Genomic DNA, 25097 nt, shown 5'->3' with positions numbered 1-25097 from the left:
GCCACCCAGGCGCCCTGAAAGAAGAGGTTTTGACTGCTGTCATGCATTTGGCTTCTATGCCATTGGGTCACTAATGTTCTCAGTTTCAGGATATAGATAAAGAATTTCTTTTCTAAATAACAATAAATAGTACAGGTGAGAAATAATAAAAACAAAAAAAATCACATTAACTACAGCTTAACACTGTACAGAGTAAAATCACAGAAAAAAGTCAAATTAAAAAAACAAAACACCCTTACCCCTAAAAATAGCACTTGATTCCTGGCAGCACTAAGACCTGGTGGAAGATCATATTATTGTCAATATATTTGCTACCTCTTTCCTTGGGAGGATTATATATCCTTTCTCTGTTTTGTCTCAGGAGTGACCATGTGACTTGCATTGGCCAATGAAATGGTTGGGAGTGCCATGTGTCACTTTGTGCATAGTTTTAAAAGTGAGTTCTTAGTCAGCCATATTCTCTCTCTTCCATTGCCCTGAGACTCAAGGAGGGATGGTTTTGTTAAGTCTGGATCTTGAAGGAAAGGCAATGATGGGGTCAGAGTTGCATCAAAACAGTTGTAGACATGCAACATGAATAAGAAATAGGTCTTCTTTTTAAAATCTTGGCGTTTTTGGAGTTTTCAGTGCAGCATGACCTCATTAGGCTGACTATTACTTTGACGAAGAAATATTTGATATCAGAGAAATAATCAGTGACCATAGTCACATAACAATGATAATGTCTAATAACATCCTAAAGAAATTTATTACAGATTAGAATTGTTAGAACTAAGTACTCTTGACGAAAGTATATCTGCAAAATTTGTCATTTCTTTCCAATTCAGGGTAACTGAACTATTAAGATAGCCATAAAATAATGTTTATTCACTATATACTTGGGGTTGCTTGGTAAAATAGATAATCATCATTAAAAAACCACGTGACGGAAACCAATATTAATGTTGAGGTGGTGAAACAATTAAAAAAATCATCATTTATTTAGCATTTGTTATGTGCCATATACTCATCTACCTTCATGATAATTCTATGAGTTAAGCATTTTATCAATGAGGAAATAAAAGTCCCAAGAGAGTAAATAGTGAGCCCACTCTTACACATTTAGTAATGTAAGAACTAGAGTTAAAACTGGAGGAGCCTCTCCTCTGACTAGCATACTTAGCCTCAGTGAGATAATTTAGTTGCAAGTAGTGTGTAATGTGGGATACATAACCTGTAATGTGGAGAGTTTGCAGTTGTGACCATGTCAGTTATGGTAGAAATGTCATTGCTAGGAATATAAAAGATTAAAAAAATTAGTAGTTCATGGGGAAACAGTATTACTCAGGATAATTACCTTTTTCTTCCTTTCCACACTCATTTGAAATGTATCTTGAACGGCCTTGATGTCATTTTAAAATTATCTGTCTTCTGGATGTTGTTCCCTGATAAACATTTCACAACTTGAGTTCGATTATAAAGATCCAAAAAGCTCTGAAATTGGGTTCAATATGACCTGCCCATTTGAACAGCATATACCTTCCTTCAAAGATCAAAAACAGAATAAATGTCAGACACAGAATACGTTTGTCAGATGCTTAGCATGGTTAATTTGGCATTTGTATTTGAAAGTGGTGTTTATTTTGTCTTTTTAAAGCTATTTTAATTCATATAGTGTCATATCTGACCTGTCAAGTCCTTGGCTCTGGATTTATACCATCCTGCTAAGGAGTCCACCCAGTTCAAGTCTCAATTTCAGTCATTCTGAGGAAGACTTTCAATTCCTATGGGTGCCCAGTTACTCTTCTGTTCTTGCAACAGTCTGGCTGTTTTAGAAAGAGCAGGCCTGGGAGCACCTGGGTGGCTCGGTAGGTTAAACATCTGACTCTTGATTTTGGTTTCAGTCGTGATCTCAATGTCATGACATCAGGGTCATGAGATGGAACCCAACAGTCTCCTTGCCCAGCACAGAGCCTGGTTAAGATTCTCTCTCTCTCCCCCACTCTGTTCTCAGTCTCTCTCTATCTTAAAGAAGAAAAGGAGCAGGCCTCTCTAGACTGTGAACTAAAGATTATTTTTATATATGATATGTCAAACTCATTTGCTCTTAACTAGCTGAACTTTGTTGATTGGCAGTTATTTTCCATGCTCTTGAAACTAACCAACTTCCTTCTTCCCTCTTTCCCTCTTTTTTTCTTCCTCCTGTTTCTTTGCCTACCAACCTATTCAAAATCTTTTTTTTCTTGTGGAAATAGTGGTGTTCTGGTAAGTATTTAATAACTGGCATGCTTTCTTTCTTTCTTTTTTTTTTTTTTCCCAACAACTGACTTTGAGAAAGAAAGAGATGAAAGTTCAATTTGTACCATATGCAAATTTCTGGATATAAATCCTCTCATCATGGACAATTTTAAGTTACTAACATAATGTAAATAATCATGGAGTTGGGATGAAGTGTGTCCAATTGGCTTTCCAGAGGTGGTAGGAACTAGCACCAGTACAACACTGTGCAATCCAGATTTCTTCATTTTCATGACAGTATTTTTACTGACATAATTTCTTACATGTATTTAAAGAAGTAAACTAAAACATCCACTTTGAAAAATTAATGAACACTTAGAGGTTCCTCTTTCTCAATCCACATAATGTAAGCAAAAGACTATATTTAATTTATAAATTTTGATTAAAAAACTTAAAGTTTGAATAGGCAAATAAATTCATAAAGTTCATAATTAAAAATAATGTAAAACAGTATAAATTGAGTAAAATATTACATGTGTTTCTGATCATTAAAAAGAGCCACATATTTTATAGTGAAGGCAGACTATCCTAATTTTACCTAACAGTTTGGTAAGAATTTATTTTGTATTCTTAAGTAAAGTGAGAATGGCAGACTAATGCTTTCTAATTTTATATGTGGCCTCAAGGATTCCTGGTCATCTCATAGTCTTTATTTTATGAACTTCCAGTTTCATTCATTGTAAAAGTCCTTCCAAAACTTTTCTGTTTCAAATCCTATCCAGCCATGTTACTTCAATCTTTTATTTCCTCCAGCTGTTTGAGAAAAAAGACTTGTAATAAATCCAAGATCACATAACAATTTTTCCAAAAATCAAATAGGCTGAAAGTTTTATGTTAAACTCTTTCAGAATAAGGTTGCAAAATAACTTTCAACCTTTCTCTCCTAGGTATGGACCATCTCCTGCCCTTTCCTCCCTCATGCTTAATTTGCGGTTTTTGGCTTTTTTTCCCTTTTGAGTAGCCTTCATCTTCCATTTCTCTAATGCCTTCTGGTTGAAATCCTGCTGAAAGTCCATTTCTGAACCCAGTATTGTTCTTGGGAAATTAAAAAAAAATCATAGTTATCTGTGTTCTTACTTTTTATGTAATTGTATAAATATGTGTTATTTAATATTAATTAAGGACTTGTAGAAATTATTCATATTGTTCTCAGCAAGGAAGAACCGACTCATTAGGTGAAATTCCTTTGACTTTTAAAACTCTACCTTATAAGAATAGTTATGATTGTTTTTAACAACCATTTCCATATTAAAATTCACTTCTGGATAAGAACAGTTAAATTGTTCATTAAGGGTAATTTTCTCAGAAGATATAAAGTTGCTAAATTAAAAGCAAGTTTCACAATGGAAATGTTATCTTAGCATTAACTCTGGCATAGATAAGTTAGACTTAATGCCCATTTTATGAAATATTGATTAGTATATCAATGAAAATTCCATTAGGGCATTATAAAGTTGTTAATAAACTCATTTCATCTCTATTTTTCTCCCCAGGAAGGAATGGATATATTAAAACTCGGGTTTTTTCCTTTATTTTGCCAAATTTTCAGTCAATTTCCACAGAGTGCCACTTTAAAGATATTCCCAATGTGGTAGATTTACTTTAATGGATTTCTGAGTAGATTGGAATCAGTGGACTTGGCTGCCTGTACTTCTTTGTGCTTTAGCTAAAAGCCATGTTTTGTTTTTGCAGCAGAATTGCCTATGAGCAATGTCATTAAGATACCCCCAGTGGAAGTAACCACCTTTAACAGGAGTTTAATGAAATTAGATTTTACAGTTATAGAAATATTTTTTTTTTTTTGTTTTCAGATTTTAAGAGCATTGCAATATTGTATCTGGAAGAAACTGCATAGGCATTCTGGTTCAATTTTCTTCTTGGCAGTGAGAAGACTTTTACCACTTCTGATAGTAGCTCTCAATTTTGTGTTTAAACTTGTCCACAGATGAAGAATGGAATGGAATATTACTCAGCCATCAGAAAGGATGAATACACACCATCTGCATTGATATGGATGGAACTGGAAGGGATTATGATAAGTGAAATAAGTCAAACAAAGAAATACTGTTATCACATGGTTTCATTCCTGTGGAATATAAGGAATAGCACGGAGGACCACAGGAGAAGGGAGGGAAAACTGAATAGGAAGAAATCAGAGAGGGAGACAAACCATGAGAGACTCTGGACTCCGGGAACCAAACTGAAGGTTGTAGAAGGGAGAGGGTGAGGGGATGGAATAACTGGGTGATGGATATTAAGGAGGACGTGTGTGATGTTGAGTACTGGGTGTTATACTCAACTAATGAATCATTGAACACTACATCAAAACTAGTGATGTTTTATTAAACTGCGCTGGCTACTTGTACATAGTAATAAAAAGGTAATAAAAAATAGGGAACCCTCCCAAAAATAATTAAATCCTTCTAGTCGTCCTTAAATTTATTTAAATTTTGATTTTGACATATTTTTTCAAAATTTTTTATTTTTTAATTTGATATACATATTTTATAAATAAATATACTGTTGATAAAATTTTTGAGAAATTAGTCCTATGGATTTGAATTTATTGAAATTGGTTTTTTTGGATCTTTTTAAAAATTTACTTCCTTTACTTGAGGTTCACTCCCTGTTTTGTGGAAGCAGATTATTGGAGTGGTTAAGAGCACAGACTTTTTGTCAATCTGCCTTGGTTTCAAGTCTGGTTCAGCAGTTAATGAGCTATGTGATGTTTGACAAGCTACTTAGACTCTCTGTAACTTTGTTTTTTCATGAAAAATAACTGAAAAAAAAAAAGGGGGGGAAGTAGTAACTGTACCTGGCTCAGAAAATTCTTATGAAGGTCAAGGAGGCAATACATGTAAATTACTCTTATTAATTTTGGGCACTCCATCCATTTTACTCTCTTTAAATTTATTTATTTATTTATTTATTTATTTATTTAAATTCAGGTATAATTAACATATAGTTTTATATTAATTTTACTCTTATTAGTTCTTCTTTTTTTCATTTTATTATATTTTATTTATTTTCAGTTGTCCCAAATTCATTGTTTATGCACCACACCCAGTGCTCCATGCAATATGTGCCCTCCATAATGCCCATCACCAGGCTCACCCAACCCCCACCCCTCTCCCCTCCAAAACCCTCAGTTTGTTTCTCAGAGTTCATTCTTCTTAATGCTAGAAGATGTGAAATGAATAATATTGCTTTCTTTCTCTTGTCTTTAGATAATTTTTGCTAACTAGCAAGTCTATTTTATCCCTTTTTTACTTTTTTTGTACATAGATTTTAAAAAAATTAATTATGTATGTGTATTATGGAGCATCAGTAGTCCTCAAGATAGCACAAGATGTTTTGCTACCAGTTCATTTACTCCCAGTTTATAGAAAACATATCCTAAAGAAAGGTATTGAATTGTTACTTTTAATTTTTCTTCTACCTTAAAATTCTTCAATATTGTAAACTTTTTCTGGTACTTCAATCTAAAGAAATAAGGATAAAGGAGGAAAATGAAGCGTGCATGAAAATATTCATGGTCGCATTATTTATAATAAGAATAAAACAAATATTCAAAAATAGGAAAATGTCTAAGTGATATCTATTATATTATGTAGCCATTTAAATTAATACATTATTAATGAATTATTATAAATTATTAATTTATATTAAAAGTGAAGTTTATGTTAATGTGGATGAATGCCTCTATCATAAGAAGAGAGAGAAAATGGCTTCTAAATTCATTTTTACAGAATCAGTTATGCAAAGTAAATCAACTCAAAATTATGCATATATATTTTTTAAAGTTACTGTGAGATGTTAATACAGGTTTTCTTCAGTTAAAGGGACTAGTAGCCATAATAGTGAGTATTGGTGGTAGTATACCAAATACATGCCAAAATAATTGTCATTAATAACTAATAACAACATATTTTGTTCTGAGAACACCCATTTGTGGTAATATGTATGCTACAATATAACAGTATTTTCTGCTAGCCAAGTTTTGTTTTGTTTTGTTTTTTTGTTTTTTGGTATGGAGGATAGATTGAATGTAATCATACTCCATTTGTTCTGCAAAAATGCATCCTACCCCATAGGGAGTTCCATGGGTTCTAGGTGCTCTGCCCAATAAAAAAAATTGAGACATAAGGACTATAGGAATTTACTTTTTTTGGTTAGCCTGGTCATGTGGAAAAGGGGATCAGGGAGCTTTTATCTTCTCACAATGGGAAGAATGGAATTTCACCTCTATATTAAAGACCATCTGATGTATTAACATCATAATCACTTACATTTTATTGAGAACTTACAATGTTCCAGGCACAGTGCTTACAAAAGCTGTAACAACTTTAACCTTTACATAAAGCACTATTCTTTCCCATTTTACAGCTGAGGAAATGGAGGCATAGAGAAGTTGAATTAACCGTTGAAGTTTGCAAGTACAGAAGTGTTTGTGTTGGCTGAGAATCTAACCCTGGCACTAAGTTGTACTGAGTTTCCTATAATATCACATTGCCTAAAGTCAGAATAAGTTTCAAAATAACAACTCTTTATTGTTTGTTACCTTTATTGTTTATATTATGAAAACACTATCTATAATGGTCAAAATTTATTAAGTAAATTTCACCATTTTATCAAAAGAGAGTTCTCTATTAAAAAAAAAAAAGATGGGACGCCTGGGTGGCTCAGTTGGTTAAGCAGCTGCCTTCGGCTCAGGTCATGATCCCAGCGTCCTGGGATCGAGTCCCACATTGGGCTCCTTGCTCCACGGGGAGCCTGCTTCTCCCTCTGACTCTGCCTTCCACTCTGTCTGCCTGTGCTCGCTTTCTTTCGCTCACGCTCTATCTCTGACAAATAAATAAATAAAATCTTAAAAAAAAAAAAAAAAAAAAAAGATGTTTCCATGTTTTGCCAGGAAATAACAAGAACAGAATATTTGCAAAAAGGAGTTTATATCAATATAAATTCAGCAATCTTTGGTATATTCTATATTTTCTTTCTGTATAGATACGTGAGTCTTTGTTAATCTACTATTGTAAGATGACAGGTTAAAGACCAGTACCTATCTTCTAAACTTTGTTCTCTCTTGATTGAAAGATAGTTCATTAAAACATTCTACTTAGAGCCAACTTGGAGTGGGCACTATGTTAGGTTTGTGGGTACACTGACAAAGCACACATTGTTTTTAACCTCAACGAACTTATAGTCATACATATAGACATATAGATGTGGTCAACATTCACCCAGTGATGTAGTAGGGTCCTGACTTGGTGTCATGTATTGAAACTCACAATGACAAATAAGGCACAGTTTCTGGTCTCAAGAAGTTCTAAATAATTGGAATACAATATAATGATTATCAGTGGATTACATATAAAGTATCTGGTATTACTGGGAATGGATTAGGCAGGCTTTAGAGAAGAGATGATACTAAAATTGTCTTAAAGATAAGTAGGAGCCTACCACGTAGACAAACTGAAAATACCATATAAGAAAGCCAAATTAGCAAGAACAGACACATAGTTATATAGGAGAACTTGTGAATGCTAGAGGAATGTGAGTGGTTTAAATGTGTCTAGACTGTAAGAATTGAATATAACAAAAAATATATTTTTTAATTGTTTTATTTTATTTTTATCATGATAAATATATTCCTTAATTCCTATACCTACTTCCCCACCTCCACTCTGGTAACCATCAGTTTGTCCCCTATCATTAAGCATCTGTTTTTCAGTTTCTTTCTCTCTCTCTCCTTTTTAGTTTGCATATTTGTTTTGTTTCTTAAATTCCACATATGAGTGAAGTAATATGGTATTTGTCTTTCTCTGATTTATTGCACTTTGCATTATACTCTCTAGCTCCATCCATGTTGTTTCAAGTGGTAAGAGTTCATTCTTTATTATTATTATTATTAGACTATAATATTTTGTGGGAGTAGTAGACAATGAGACTGAAGTAATAGGGAAGGTTCATATCATGCCTAACCCTCGTTTATTTTCTCATAATAGCATATTGTACCCTAACTATATGTCAAGTATATATGTCAAGTATATACATAAAGACCAGAACATCTTCTTCATGTTGTGGGGATAGTTTGACATTAAATTATTTTTCGAAATTTGTGCCCTTGAAGAAGAGTCATCTTATGTGTAGGAGCATATAATTTAAATTTGGTCTTTCCAAGATTTGAGTGATTTGAGAAAAAAAAATAACATATAACCCACTCAGAGACTGTTATGATGTACTTACAAGAAAAAATAGGATTTGAGATTTATATTATTTTATGAAAGAAGCATAAAATTTGACATCCAGAGAACATTCTGATCAGCTAAAGAGATTTTATTGCCACTTTAAACAGCCACAATAATTAAATATTTTGCTCAGGTACCATTTGTTATTTTGGTTTTCTTTCCCACCATCTTTGACCTTGCTTTTTAGATTATTAAAATCACTTGAATTTGTTATGATCTTGAGCCGTGGTGCTTTTTATAGCTGACATTTTGAATTTATTTGTAATCTCATTTGCTGTTTCACTTGCATGTTACTTTTCTTATTATCAAACAGCCTATTTCTTTTTCTTTTTTTTTAAAGGATTTTATTTATTTATTTGACAGACAGAAATCACAAGTAGGCAGAGAGGCAGGCAGAGAGAGAGGGGGAAGCAGGTTCCCTGCTGAGCAAAGAGCCCATGCGGGGCTCAATCCCAGGACCCTGGATCATGACCTGAGCCGAAGGCAGAGGCTTTAACCCACTGAGCCACTCAGGCGCCCCGAAACAGCCTATTTCTTATTTGCAAGCCTACAGCCTCCTCTATACTAAGATCTAGTTTGCATTTTATATGTACCTAAAAGAAACAGAATCTGTTAAAAATTTTAAAAAAAAAATTCAAAGTTGAATTGAGTTCAGCTGCTCAGTGTTTTTTGAGTTACTACCTTTTCAACTCCAGGAAACTTTGAGTTTTGTGAACAAGTGAAGATGGTTTTGCAGATCTTATATTCTCAAGAGAAACTGCTCCACAGTACAGTCACTTAGAATGAGGTTTTGAATACTGTAGATTGATCTTTTTTGAACATTCTTTCTGCATTGAAATATTTTGAGGATGTCAATCGGCATTTAGTAAGTACTGAGTGATTAAATAATAAACACATGCAAATATTTTTCCATTATTTATCTAATAAGTTTCTTTGTGATATTTCAAACTCCCAACAGAATGAAGAAGCTTACCCTCAGTTGGATCTTTCTTCTACCTAGAGCATAACCAGCCTCTTCCAGTTTGCTTCGTATTCACTATGGGAATATTGTTTAGTGAGTTTTCTTCTTCCAGTCATATTTTTACCACTTTTCTCTAGGGTGATGGATAGAAAGTAATACTAAGAAAAACAAGACATGATTCCTTCCTCAAGGAACCTCAAATTGACTAGAAGCTATAAAAAAGATGGAACTCAATAATATAAATTATGTCAAAAAATAGATTGGGATTGAAGTGAGATGATCATTTTTTAATAAAGGGTATTTTTAGGTATAGATTGTGTGAGTGATGTATTCTTATGCAAAGGAAATGAAAAAATGAAGTTGAGAAAGTATAAGGATTCTGCAGAGTAACAGAGAATTTGGCTGGAACATTTAATTAAGAAATTGCAGATGACAAGGCAGGAAGGACAGTTTGGGGTCATATGAGGGATTTAGAAAGCAGGTTTAGAGGTTAAGATTTAATACGTTGAGACAAGAAAAGAATTTGAACAGAGGAGTAGCATAGACAAACAGATATATTGGGAAACTTTGGCAGCACATGTACTGAAATCAGAACAATACAGAGAAGATTAGCATGGCCTCTGCTCAAGGATGATACACATATTCATGAAATATTTTATACTTCTCAACAATAAGAAATATAGTCGATGATAATGTAATAATGTTGTACAGTGACAGATGGTAGCTAGGTTTGTGTTGAACGTAGCATAACATATAGAGATGCTGAATCACTATGTGGTACACCAGAAGTGAAAGAAACATTGTGAGTCAACTAAACTAAAATAACAAGATTTTAAAAAGAGAAAATTTGGCAGCGATGTGTCAGCAAACTGGGGGGTATAAGAGACTCTTGAATCAGAGGGTTAGCCAGAAGGTATTCATGTAGGTAGGAACTAATGAGGCTCTCAGAATAGTGGAAATGCATTCTGGAGACAGTGGGGTTATCTACAGGACTAGCCAGGTTTTGTCTGGGTGGCATAGTGAGAGGAAGAGCCAAGTATGAATTCAAGATTTTTTTTTTTTTTTTTATGTGTGACCAAGAGAACAGTGAGGCTGTTAAATAGGAGTCAGGAGGAGGAAGAGATTTTGAAAAAAATAGTGTGATAATTTTAGTTTTGTATATATCAAAGTAGAGAATTCCAGCGGGTTTTGAACATAGATTTAAAAGTTATATGTATAGATGGTGGAAAGCATAGGAAATTACAAGATCCTTCAGGGATAGAAAGTAAACATGAAAAAGAAATTTCAATAAGGAAAAAATAGGTGCATATTCTTGGAATTTAAATATATTGTGGTAAGAAGTACCGTAACAGTAAAAGAAGGTGCCATAGACATCTACCATAGTCCTTTTTAGAGTCAGGAAAAGCTTCCCAAGGAAGGGAAGGCCACATGATTAGGGGTTGTTAGAAAGATCAGATGAGAGCTAGAATGGCCTGTGGATTCAGGACAGTAATCTCTTAGGCCAAACCTAGGAAGGCTCAGTGTCCTGTGAAGTTCCTCCCTTGGAATCTAATATCAAAGCCTACGTATTCCTTTAAGTATAGATCTCTTAAAACTTCAAGATACTTCTCCCCCCGCCAAAGGCTCCCTGACTTATAATCATGTTTTAGAAGGTCTTATACAAATGATTTTTCCTTAATTCAAAACTGTATATCTAAATTGTCTTGCTAAGGCCTTTAAATTTATCTTGATTTTTCTGGGTAATAAGAAGAGGGTAATAAGCAGAGGGTTTAGTTAATAATTCCTACTATATTGGCCATAAGCCAAAATTTGGACCTATGTTTATTAGCCTTAATTCCTGCCTTCTAAAAACTTTTTTTTTGAAATACATACTTTATCTGATAATTTTCCCTGTGTTCATATATTTCTTCCCATTTAATGTTTGTATGTTCTTTGACAATTTTCCTTGTAATTTTCCCTAATGTATTAAGGTACATATCTGCTTTCATTTTCATTAGCTTTTGTATCATCACTGGAGGTGTGTATATTCTGAAAATTAGCAAAGGATTTAAAATTATTTTATAATTCTATGAAGAGTTATAAGCACAGCTTAGGATGTTTTTAAAAGTAATAATAATACCAATACCAGTGATACCAAGGAGTAGTCAAATACTACTACAAACATTAATACTACCATATTAATGAATGTTAACTATATTCTAGGACTGCCCCTTGTTCAGTATAGTAGTCACTAGTCACTGAGTACTTAAAGGTACTTAAAGTAGTACTTAAAGCTACTGAGTACTTAAAAGGGGACTTAAACTAAATTGAGATATACTCTTAAGTGTAAAATAAGCATCAGATTAAAAAGATGTTGTATTTCTACTGGACAGCACTGTTCTAGGGCATGCTAATGTCCTTTAACTGTCCTTTAAGCTCCACAAACTACCTATATGGGGGGGGCAGACATTAGTATTACTACCGTGTTATAGAGGAGATAGCAGGTAGAGAAGTCATTTATTCACTCTGGCTCAAATGGAGGACTGATTTTCAAACAGAAGATAGAAGTTGTTGTTAGGCTTGAAGCACACATTTGAGAATTTACTTCTGTGTTTGCTTTGATAGTAACTTTTCCATTTCATATGACACCTGAAGTTGGCTTCATTATCACTGTCAGTTTTAAAGGCACAGAACCTTTCACAGAGGTGTGTACTATCTAAGTGCATTATGTATACCAAACTATATAATATACACCACAATGTGTAATGTACATGAAACTGGATTCAAATACAAGGCTAAACAACTTGCCTAGACCTGGAAGCTCTTGCAGAGTTTAAATGGAAGGGCCCCAGCTGTATGCTTTATAGGTTATAATCTAGCTCTTGTGTGTAGGCTAGGGTGTTGTTAATATCTTGGTGATCCACTGGGATAAAACTTGGTACCAATTGGATTCCTAGCCTCTTCTAGCTTCTGACTGGAACTTTGAGTTTTCATTGCCCAGTAGATCCCTAAGGGGTGCTTCTTTGTAATGAATTATAGAAAGCTCCTTTGGGTCGAACTTTGATAGTGGTTCTGCCCCTGAACAGAGATAAGCCTCAGAGAAATCACACTTCAATCTTTTATGAAGCCACTTCTTTAATTTCTTCTTTAGTCAAATGTTATCATGCCTGCAGCTGTCCCTTAAGATGGAAGAATTTGAAGTATACTCTCTAAAGAATCCTGATTCTTTTTTTGTTCATTCACTCTCCAGCTCCTAATAATAGCCACTATTGTATCTGGAGCCTGAGAGACTGTGCCTTATTTTCACATATCCCACGATTACTTCTTCAAGTTTCAAGAATGCCTTGATATTTGGTGAATTGAGAATCTACTCATGTATTACTAACATCACTACATGCAATTGTACATTGTGTACTGACTCTGTACTATATCCTTGGTGGTCAGAATGAAACAGTTTTTTAATAATTCAGACTCAGTAGGAGGTGTTTTGTAGCTTCTCTTGGGGAGTGTTATTCTGTTGATGTCAGTTCCATCCTAAGACACAATTGTTTTAAATGTTAACATTGTTACACAAAAGAGACAATGATGCTTTGTTAAAATTTTATTTGAAATATCTTAGGAAGTATTAAAAAATATTTGCCATTTTTTTTTTGTGGGATACTTGTATTTCCTCAGTTAACCATGCACTGTTACAGTTAACCCTCTTGATAATTCTCAAGATTTAAGAACTGTAACATTTTTAGAACAATTTATGAAATAAGCACTTAGAGTAGCATTTTCTCCATGCCAGGTACTATTTTACGTGCATTAGAAAATATTAAATCACTAATGCTATGACTAAAAGTGTAAATATGTATACCCTGTGACTTGAGCAATTTATGAAAAACTAAGTACATTCCTGGGTATAAAACATACTTTTAAAATTATAGTAACAGTATTTTTATTGATAAAACAAGCATGTAGAAATGCATGATGCAGAACCAATATTGACTATATTGACTATATAATATTGGAGATCCATTTTTAAGAGAATGAAAGAGGGGCACCTGGGTGGCTCAGTGGGTTAAGAGAATGAAAGCTACCGCCACTTATCTATCCTTGAAACCATCTACCTGTCTGTTAATTTATTGATTGATTAATACTTTAGAATACTTTTTACTTCAAAAGGGTTTTTTAATGATTTGTGGTGTTTGAATATATATAAAAGAACAAATAACTTAAGCAAGTGACAAACATGATCAGAAATAACTTAGAATCGGGGCGCCTGGGTGGCTCAGTGGTTTAAGCTGCTGCCTTCGGCTCAGGTCATGATCTCAGGGTCCTGGGATTGGGTCCCGCATCGGGCTCTCTGCTCGGCAGAGAGCCTGCTTCCCTCTCTCTCTCTCTGCCTGCCTCTCCATCTACTTGTGATTTCTCTCTGTCAAATAAATAAATAAATAAAATCTTAAAAAAAAAAAAGAAATAACTTAGAATAAAAATATTTGTACTGGAATCCATGAGGAGATAGTCACAACAATTAAACCCTCTATTTTTGATTCTCTTCCTTATCACAAAAGGGAAGGAACATGGGATGAATCATAATTTTTGTACAATAAAAATTCAAGTGAGTTTGTCTGGAAAGTCATTTTTTTTTCTAGGTACTAAAGTCTAGGAGATTATTTTTGGAGGGTCTCTTACATAAGGGATGCCAAGTAAAAATGTATTTCCTCTGTGAGAATGAGGATCTTCTAATGACATTACATAGTAACTCCACAAACACCTTTCTGCTAGGAAGCATGCTAACATAATCCAGGTATACTGCTTCACTGCATGGAATTTAATAAATACAAAGCATACAGAACATCAAGAAATTAGGGCACAAATCTCACAGGTGCTCACATTTTCAAACTTCACAGTTTTTAGCTGAGCTTCAGTACACCAGTGAGAGCAGTTAGTTTAAAGTAGTGCATTCAGGCTAGTGATTATACTTTCTTCCATTACTTGGGAGGAATCCTATATTTGGCAGATGGTTAATATGTATTCTGCAATACTGAGTGATATTATGATATTTATGCTATTAACGGCCCAGCAGGTGTTAGTACTTCCAAGATACTCTTCTCCTTGAATTCAAGATATGCCTCTCCATGTGTTCCACGGTACCATAAAAAAATTTTATTTTAACCCTTATAATGGAGGTATGTTAATCTTAAATAAATTTTGCTTCATATTTTGGTCTGTTTTCTCTGATGTCTGAGCTACTTGAGGAGAGGTGCTCTCTTATCATTGTAGTTCCAGCACCAGAACAGGTGTGACACATTAGAAAATCTTAGATATATATTTGGTAAATGAATGAATAAATGCATGAATTAACTTACCACTGATTGGTGTTTTCATTCAGTCAAAGAACCATGCTTAACAGAGATCCCCAAGGATACCAGTAGCAGTGTCCTATGACAAATTTTAAAGTTCTATGATGATTTTTTGAAGCTACTTTTCAGATTTTTCTGTAATTACAGGTAAAGTCATAGCCAGAAGTCTGTGAGCTGGGGTTATATTTTGACTGAAGCTCTGTTCCTCAGTTTTCTAGTACCAGAGAATTGATGTGTCATAATTTTATCCAGGAAGGTTCAGTTTCATGCTGGTCAGATTTATAGGAGATGAATTTGTAAATCAGAATTCCAATTTATTGATTTATAAGTGATCTTTAACCTAGAAATCAGAATCACTGGTGGCAGAGAAGAGAGTTTTGTATAAATTATAAATTAGAAGATTGCATGATGAAGTCATAAAATGATTTTGGATGCCAATGAAGGTATGTCTATCTGGGTTATGGTGACCAAATGGATTATTTTAAAGGCATATTTTAAAGGCATTTTGTCTGTTAGCCAACTCATATTTCTAGTTAAGGGGTGTTGGAGCCCAGATAGAGCAGACAGTAACAGGTGGTCCATGAAAAAGTAGTTTCATAGTGGAATAAGTGAAAAAAAAAAAAAGAGTATAGACTCCTTTTGAAGGTTCTCGATTGTTTATAACAATCCTTCCATAAATAATTTTTTTCATTCAGTTTATATCTATCTGATGAAATTAATCATTTAATGAATCTAACCTTGGAACAATTTTTATCGACCCACTCATGAACACTTATTTAAAAAGAAACCATAGAGCAATGAATGTGACAGATGCTTTTCAAGGTATTCAGGGGATACATTTATGTATCAGACCAACACATTCTGTAGTTTCCTAGCATTAACCGTGTAATGTGATGGGAGTGGGGTGGGGTGGAAGTCAGTAGGGAAGGAAAAAAAGAAACAAAAAGAAATTATGTTTTGTGATATGTGTTATAATGCAACTAAATAAGATACTGAGGTTCTAAATCACAGGAAGGAACCTGTTAGATGGTGGCAGATCAATGACTATGTCTATGAGGAAGTGAGGTATAAGCTGAATGATGTATAAACTGTGAAGGCTGAGAAGGAGCCAGCCATACAAAGTAAAGAGGATCTGAGCAGAGAGAACATCATATGCTGCTAAAGGGTGTTCAGAAAATACTCTTCTTTGTGTATTTAGAATCAATTGATAGATGTATAGGGCCATGATAAATTCCGGCTAAACAGAGACCCCCCAGAAATGTCCTGAAAAAGGTCATTCTTGGGGAAAACAGGTTTTCTGCTTCACAACTCTTATTTCTAAATAAGAATAAAAGGAGTTCCTTTCTAGATGCCTCTTGGAAGAATCTGTCCTGGCTTTTGTGCCTAGTTTTTGTCTACATGTGCATTTCTCCCAAATGCAGGAGTCGCCCCTGGATTGTGGTCAATGGTGAATATGCTCTAGTTTTGGTGTCTGAGTTTTCTTTCCTCTCTAATCCTCCTTACCTTAATGTGACTTTTCCCTTCTTGTATTGTGCAAGTTATTATTATTATTATTATTTATTTATTTTTGCCCAAATGTTAGTAACAGTACAAACTTCTTGCATGGGTGCAAGTGATGTGCTATTATTTGGTGACAGTGAATGACATTTCATTGTGGTGATCTGGCTTCATTACAAGTTCCCCCTGCCTTGCCAGTCCTATGCTGTGACTCTTGGGCCAAGTTTCCCTCTCATCCTGGAATAGAAGCCAAAGACCTGGATGGTTGAACAGAGTGTGGCCTGTTCTCCCCAGATGACTTCAAAAGCTAGAGTGCTCTAGTTTTACAATTCATGTGAAGCACCACACTGATACCCCAAAGAAAATAATCTTTACCTTTTATCTGGACTCTCAGCTTCTTTAGTCACTGCCAGTCAGGAGCTGATAGACTGCCTTTCTGCAGTTCCACATTCAAGCTATATCGGAAATTAGAAAGGCCATTTTGAGGACTTCAGAAAGGGGAAAGGGAGGGAGAACAGATGGTACAATGAAAATCTATAGGTGTGCCTTCAGGCGAAATTTAGTTCTCAGAGGAAAGAGAACCTAGCTGTGAAAGAAGGTTCTGGAGAAGCAAACCTAACCTTGCTGAGAGAGACAAACATTGCCCCCATTTCACACACCCCCCAAAAAAATTATGAATAATTTTTTTTGCATATAGGAAACACTCTTACTCTGATAATATGGGCCCAAATAAATAAATTTAATTGTAATATGTAAAAAAAAAAAAACTCAATGCTAAAACTGGATTCAATTGTTGAAGAATGTGTGCATCTTGGGGTACCTGGGGGGCTCAGCTGGCTAAGCATATGACTCTTGATTTTGGCTCAAGTCATGATCTCATGATTGTGAGATTGAGCCCCACGTTGGGCTTCTTGCTCAACAGAGAATCTGCTTCTCTCCCTCAGCCCTTTCCCCTGTTCTTTCTCTCTCTCAAATAAATCGTATAAAAAGAATGTGGGTATCTTTTCTTCCAACACTTATTTTTCATGAAGACTTGAGATGGAATTTATGTTTGCAATTGTCATTAAAATAATGGCTATTATTTTTTAATTATACAAATAAAATTTAAAAATTTAACATAGGGGCACCTGAGTGGCTCAGTGGGTTAAGCCTCTGCCTTCGGCTCAGGTCATGGTCTCAGGGTCCTGGGATTGAGCCCCGCGTCGGGCTCTCTGCTCAGTGAGCCTGCTTCCCCCCTCTCTCTGCCTACTTGTGATCTCTCTCTGTCAAATAAATAAATAAAAATTTAAAAAAATTTTAACTTAGAATGCAGACATACATACACACACACGAAAATAAGACTCCCGTAATTTTAACTGCCAATGGTTCTGTTGCCACAACTTTAACTATTCTAACCATTTAATATATCTAAACATGTAATCTCATAGGCCATTCATTCCACAGGGAATGAATATCACTAACTCAGTTTTTTAAAAATCCTTGTGGCAAATCACAGTTTCCAAGATTAAAGTGTTCCTTACTTTTTAGATGAGAGCTTTATGATACATCAGGAGTTATCTTCAGAAAGGGAAGATCACTTCATAAAGTGACACTTAGATTCCCAAGTAGACTGACATCTTCATTTTATCTTGTTGGTTGTATGGTAATTTTGCTCATCTTCAGTTTGTGGTTTCAAAATCAACTTCCCCGGGGGGCTAAGCAGGGAAAGAAAGAGAGAACGGGCTGCAGGGAGGTAGAGAGGGAGAGCAGGGCCAGGGTAGACCAAGAGGAAGTGGTGAGGAATGCGGAGACCAGAAGTGGGCATGCCACAGCTGGAAAGGGCAGCCTCAGGTTAGCTCTAGCAATTGCTACTATGTGGGAACATGACTATTGAGTGCCAGATGTCCTACTTTCAAAGAGAAACTGAAAACTCAAAATTTTACAAGAAATAAGCTTATTTTTTAAATATTAGTAACTCCCTCATTTTTGTTGTTGTTGATTTTAACTGAGTGAAAAAATCCCAACCACATCATTGTTAGTTTATAGTCTTTTAACTAGAGAGTAGAGCTTGATGATCTTGCGTCTAGATTTAGGAATTTTTAATTTTTTTTTTTTTTTTTTTTAGGCATGACCATTTTAAATTTTTTATTTTTTATAAACATATATTTTTATCCCCAGGGGTACAGGTCTGTGAATCACCAGTTTTACACACTTCACAGCACTCACCAAAGCACATACCCTCCCCAGTGTCCATAATCCCACCCCCTTCTCCCAAACCCTTCCCCCCAGCAACCCTCAGTTTGTTTTGTGAGATTAAGAGTCACTTATGGTTTTTTTTTTATTTTGGGACTAGTCCACCACCATGGAATCTTTAATTATAAAGGTATTTCTAAATTTCTGTTAAATGAAGAGTCTAGAAGCTTTGGTCAGGAAATGCAGAGAAACTCAAAATCAGATAATGGTCAAAATTAAACAAATTGCCATTTTTAAAAGACGAAACCCTTTCTATGAAATTTATGTTCAGATTGCATTGTTTTTTGATTCATTCATTGAGAATTTAATATTGAGGAACCTTGCAATGAAAATGAAAAACAGTGGTAACCTTCTCATCTGTAAATTATGCTAAGATGACTTTTATTCAGATCATAAAGACTTACTTTAAAATGGAATCTCTATATGTACTTTATTGAAATACTGATGTTCTGAAGAATTATGGCTTGAACTATGTGAAAAGAATAGATACAGTAAAATTATAGAAGATTATTATCAAAGAGTAAAATAACAAATATGTATCAAGGGAATCATCAAACTATAGTATTTAAGTGTTTTAATATACACATTTCTTTATGTTCTTCTGAGGTATTAGAACTCTGATAAGGAAGGCAGAGTTTTTGCACCCTTGGAAACTTTTATATAGGTTTCTAATTAAGTCAGTGCATGGTGTTTGTCTTGTTTAGTTTATGATAGTACAGTTTCCGAGACATGTATGCTGTACCAAATTTTTTCATCTTTTTAAAATTGCTAAACTAAAATTGAGAACATTTTTATTACTTATAGTTGGCTAATTGCAGTTAATAAGCTATCACTTTTACCATTCATATTTGTCAGTAAAATATTAGCATGAAAATATCCCAGGTATTAAAGAAATAAATATTTCTTTTTTTTTTTAAGATTTTATTTATTTATTTGACAGAGAGAGAACACAAGTAGTCAGAGAGGCAGTCAGAGAGAGAGGGAGGAAGCAGGCTCCCTGTTGAACAGAGAGCCAGATGGAGGGCTCGATCCCAGGACCCTGAGATCATGACCTGAGCCAAAGGCAGGGGCTTTAAGCCACTGAGCCACCCAGGTGCCCCAGAAATAAATATTTCTGTTATGAAAGAAGAAACCCTTACATTTAAAAAATTGTTCCATATATTCTGCATTAGAATTATTTCAGCAACTGTATTAATGCTGATAAAGAAATCCTTAGCTTCTATTAATACACATTGTTTATAATGTGTGAGTGAATTTCAATCTGTAGTTTCATCAAAGTGATGGATACTCAATTAATGGTCTTCTTTTCCTCTAATAATTTTTCCACAGCAAGGTGTTGGATGACCTTGCATATACTTGGTAATAATAAGTTTAATTTACACATCTTTTTCTGAGAAGGTGAAATGGTTAGGTTGAAAAATATTTTTAAAAGGACTCATATCACATATTCTGATAAGTTTAAGTACAAAATTTATTATTAAGTTTTATTATTTTTATGATTAAGTACAAAACTTATTATTCTGCTACGTTTAAGTACAAAAAGTTTAAGTATGGTACAAAATCTATCTTGTGATAGATTTCATGAGGATCTGCTATATGCCAATAGTTGTGTTTACAGTTCATATAAAATAATTGTTAGTTTCTATAATGTGAGGAGTTCTTTTCATGAGATGATTCAAAATTGAATTATCAATGCCATAAAGTTGTCTTTAACATTTTTCTATCTTAGGCAGTGAAAGTAGATTTGAGCACTTAAATTTCAAGTTCTAAACCGAGTAAATTTAGACTAAATTTAAGGAAATAAAAAATGGCAGAAATTTCAAGATTGAAGATTATGTGGCCTATTGAAAAACAAATGCTGAATTTGTGAAGATTAATGACAGGGAAGAATGAGAACCTCTGCACAACAGAAATCTTTACCATCTTGTATATATGATTAAAACATTGTTTTCTTTATTTCATTAGAACTAGTAAAGGAGTGAGAAGTAATGGTTTATTTTTTAGGTGAGGAATTACCTTGTATCACTCAAAGTCACTCTGGGTTTGCCTGTATTTGTGTAATATTTTAAAGGCATAAAGAAAGCTCTTTCATATTTATGACATTTGGTTCTCATACCACCAATTTGAAATATGTGGGGACTCTATTTGTATTCTTATCTTACAAATGAGGAATTTGTTTTGCAATAAGGGCATATAGCTAATAATTAGGAGGCCAAGGCTTGAAACCATCATTTTGTATTCCTAGTTCAGTTGTCTTTCAGGGCATTTAAAGTCCTTGCTCAACATAGATGTAAGATCAGTCTATTATTAAATCAGGTTGGGTTCCAACCGAGGTCTTTTGACAAAAATATAAATTCTAAATTTTTTTGCCCACTATCTTATGCTTATTTTGGCATCCTTATATAAGATTAAGGCCTTTGTTATTTGACTTAGAGTAAATTAATATGCTTCTCTCTGTAGGTCTTAGGTTTCCCTTTGGTAAAATCAAGACAATGGGACTTTTGATTTTTTGTTTCTTTCAGGGATCTAGTATAAAGTACAACTGAATAAAAGACAGTTAACACTTTATGGGGAGAATACATATTGGCAGTATCATATATGTATGATATATATGCATCAATAAGATATAGCTTATTGATATGATATATATGCATCAATAAGATATAGCTTATTGATATATGTATGTATATATGCATCAATAAGATATAGTTATATCTTATTGATGCATATATACATACAATTAATTTATACATATAATAAGCTACATATGTATCATATATAATTATATATGATTAATATGCAAAGAAACAAAGAGCAACTTGCAAATAAATAAGAAAAAATATGCACAATAAAAGTATGCAAAGGATACAAATAAACAATTAACAGAAGCATTATAAAAATGACCAATAAATATATGAAAAGGCACACAGCCTGTATGGCCATCAATAATAAGATTTTTTCCAATAGATTAGCAAATATTAAAAATTGTTAATATAAAGTGTTGACAAAGATGTGGAAGAAACAGATTCTCCTTATATAGTTAGTAAAAACAAAATGGTGAATCAATTTAGAGGATAATTTGGCATGATTTATCAAAAAATAATAATGTCATACCTTTCAGATTTTTCATTCCTAGATATCTATTAACAGAAACGTGTATATGTAAATGAAAAGATATATGTGAGAAAGCTTATTACAGCATTCTGTGAAATACTAAAATGTTGGAAACAACCTGGGGTGCCTGGGTGGCTTTAGAGTCCAGTTGGTTAAGAGTTCAGTTCCTGGTTTTGGCTCAGGTCATAATCTCAGGGTTGTGAGATGGAGTCTGTGTCAGTCTCTGTACTCCATGGGAGTCTGCTTTAGATTCTCTTCTCCCTCCCCACCTACCCCTCTACCCCTCCCCTGGCTTGCACTCCCTCCCCTCACTTGTGCTTGCCTGCTCTCTCAAAAAATAAATAAATAAAATTTAAAAATTTTAAAAAAGGAAAAGTTGGAAACAACCTAAATCTCCATCAATACAGGGAAAATGAAATAAATTATGCCTCATATATACAACAGCATATTAATCATCAGATTAAAAAAATGAAGTATCTGTGAGCTGTCATAAAAATACTCTAAAATATATTAAATGAATAAGTGAACTACAAGACAAAATGTGCAGCATGATTATGTTTATATAATTTTACCCCCCAAAAAACCACACAACCTAAGTATATATTTTATAATATATAAGATCATGGAAAGAGGTGTGACAAATATCCACTAAACCATTACAAGCATTTTCCTTTGAGAAGAGAAATAAACTTGGGGGTTGGGATGATTGTATGATAGGGAGTTCATGTTCACTATGTATACTTCTTTATTTTTTTTTAAAAAGTATCACCAGGAATGTGTATTTTATATCAGACATATTAAGATTTTAAAATTTGGGCTTATTATTCTCCATTCATTATATGAAAAGGAACATGATATCAACTTGTCCCATTACTAGTGATTTTAATTTGATCACTTGTTTAAGATGGTGTCTGTGCTATGGTGAGTGCTGTGAAGTGTGTAAACCCGGTGATTCACAGACCTGTACCCCTTGGGATAAAAATACATTATATGTTTATAAAAAATTTTTTAAAAAAGATGGTGTCTGTGGTATTCCTATCAAATACACATAACCTGAGTATTATTTTTAGGAAATATCCCAATTGTTGGACAGGTTCATGTAGAGGAGATGACCATTGGTTGACCCTCAAGCTGGACCTGGGCAACTGGAAGTTCCTAACCCCCTTCCCTGTCCTCAGAATGTACATTCTGCTCACCACTCCCACACTAGGAGCTGTTTCAAGGATGTGGCCTTGAGAGAGTAAGGTGTATGGATGGTGCACATGACTGAATACAGTTGAGGCCTCTGTATAATTTTTAAGTTAAAGTATCTCGCTGCAGCCCAAGATAAGTCATGTATGTAAGTTCCCTTGCTTATTAAATCTGCTGCCTACCAATCTGAAGTGGCCTCTTTGTTCTTTCCTTGCCCTTCATGGTTGGGGGTCAGCTTTTAAACCATCAATTGATGAGACTTTTCCTTAACAAATATCAATGTGAAAAATGAAAAAAACAGGCAGAATTGTTCTAGATTAAAGAGACTGAACAGGCATGGCAATGAAGTACAAGTTATGATTTAGGATTTTCTTTTGCAATGAAAGAATGGTATTGGAACAACTAGAGATATCCAAATTTGGTTTATAGATTAAAACATACTAGTTAATAATGCTTGGTATATAAACACACTAGGTATAAAATTCTAGGGTCATCCTTTCTTCCTTTCAAAATTTAACTGTACTATTTACACTACTAGCAAGAGTACTTCTAGGGGTGCCTGGGTGGCTCTGTGGGTTAAGCGTCTGCTTTCGGCTCAGCTGACGATCTCAGGGTCCTGGGATCGCATCCCACATGGGGCTCTCTGCTGAGCGGGGAGCCTGCTTCTCCTCTCTCTCTCTGCCTACCTCTCTGCCTACTTGTAATCTCTCTCTGTCAAATAAATAAATAAAATCTTTAAAAAAAAAAAAAAACATGCTTCTATAGATAGAGTGAGGCCAGACTAGCATGTGAATTTTTGTTTTCCTACCTGGATGTCTGTATGATTCTTTCTTCAGTCCTTATAGTTCAGTAACTCCCAGAGGTTATATCTCAGTGTGACCTTACTGTATTAATTTTTCTTAGAATATGATATACTTCTTTGACCTGCAGACTAAAGCCATCATTTCAGAATTATTTTCTTCTATTTTAGATTTGAGTATTTTTTTTCTCTTCTAGCTGTTTAGTTCTCCCCCCCAGCCCTGCCCCAGGAAAACATGTCAATAATGCACTTGTTATATCTCTTTACTTATGTTCTATGTCTATTATCATTTATACTCAATTTGAAGTCATTGTTCTTTTTCTTGTTTTCTGTGAATTACAGAATTCTATTAATATATTCCTGACTCTGTGTGTGTGCATGCATACTTGGACACTAATCTAGCTTTTGTCTCTATTGTGTTGTTTTTCCTTTTACTCTTCTATTCTGAGCTCATAAGCTCCCCTTTCACCTCTTTCATTAGTCTCTTCTTTGAACATTGAACCCGCTTCTTGATCTTTAAAGAAAATTTTTCTTTTAATTTTTTATTTTTTATAAACATATATTTTTATCTCCAGGGGTACAGGTCCGTGAATCGCCAGGTCCACACACCCCACAGCACTCACCAAAGCACCCCCCCGCAATGTCCATAACCCCATAAAGAAAATTTTTTTAAAAGAAAGAGTTCAGAGCTCCAATTTCTTTGAGGGAGTAGAAACTCTTTGACTTTTCACATGTTTCAGTGGGTAAGTTTTCATTTGGTTTCTGTTCCTCATCTGCCTCTTTTCATTCCTCCCTCCAGTTTAATGCATGTTCCATATTGTTTTCTTTTTGATTATGTCTAATACTCCAATGAGATTGCTTAATGTCTGGAAGAACAGAAAGAGAACAAGAGAGGAGATATGGGGAAGGAGGAGATCTATGACTGCATGCACTGACCTTATAGAGTCTTTCATCAAATCTGTCATTTTATTGCCTTTTTCTAATCTGTCATTTATTACTTTTTTTAATGATATGGCTCAGAACAAGGTCTCTTGGGCATAGATTTGCTACATTTTAATCTGGTAATTGTTTCCCATTCTTCCTCCTAATTACTAATTCACATCTGATGATCTTTTGCTTTACTGAGAATTTAGGGGATAAATAATAAAAACAATGTGGCAGCATGATTCCGTCCCTCATTTTTAATGACATTGTATGAATATTTAAAGGAATCAAATCTTTACAGGACTACAACCTCTTCTGCTGCCCATCCATCATTCAGATTTCAATGTTCCAAACCAGAGTCATAGATTAAACCTTTCCAGATTGAGGTGCTCTTTTGGGACAGGGGTGGAATCCTATACTTGCTAGAGCTCCAGTAAGCACAAGTCAACTCTTAGCACTTCTCTTCTTGGTCCAGAATCCATGGTGTTTAGCAGGTGAACTTCATTGTATGAGCTTTGGAATTGAGA

General features: G+C 34.3%; 1 non-coding gene across 1 annotated transcript; it reads left to right on the top strand.

The window, feature by feature from the left end:
- The first annotated feature begins 10048 nt into the window (after positions 1-10048).
- On the top strand, positions 10049-10151 carry LOC123390118. Its single transcript, XR_006604744.1, has one exon. It is a non-coding gene; the product is annotated as a U6 spliceosomal RNA (small nuclear RNA).
- The last annotated feature ends 14946 nt before the right edge of the window (positions 10152-25097 follow it).

This window comes from Mustela putorius, unplaced genomic scaffold (genome assembly GCF_011764305.1).
Source record: "Mustela putorius furo isolate JIRA1106 unplaced genomic scaffold, ASM1176430v1.1 tig00537227_pilon_pilon_pilon, whole genome shotgun sequence".
In the NCBI taxonomy this organism is placed as follows: domain Eukaryota; kingdom Metazoa; phylum Chordata; class Mammalia; order Carnivora; family Mustelidae; genus Mustela; species Mustela putorius.
This window is presented reverse-complemented; position numbering and strand designations above follow the sequence as displayed.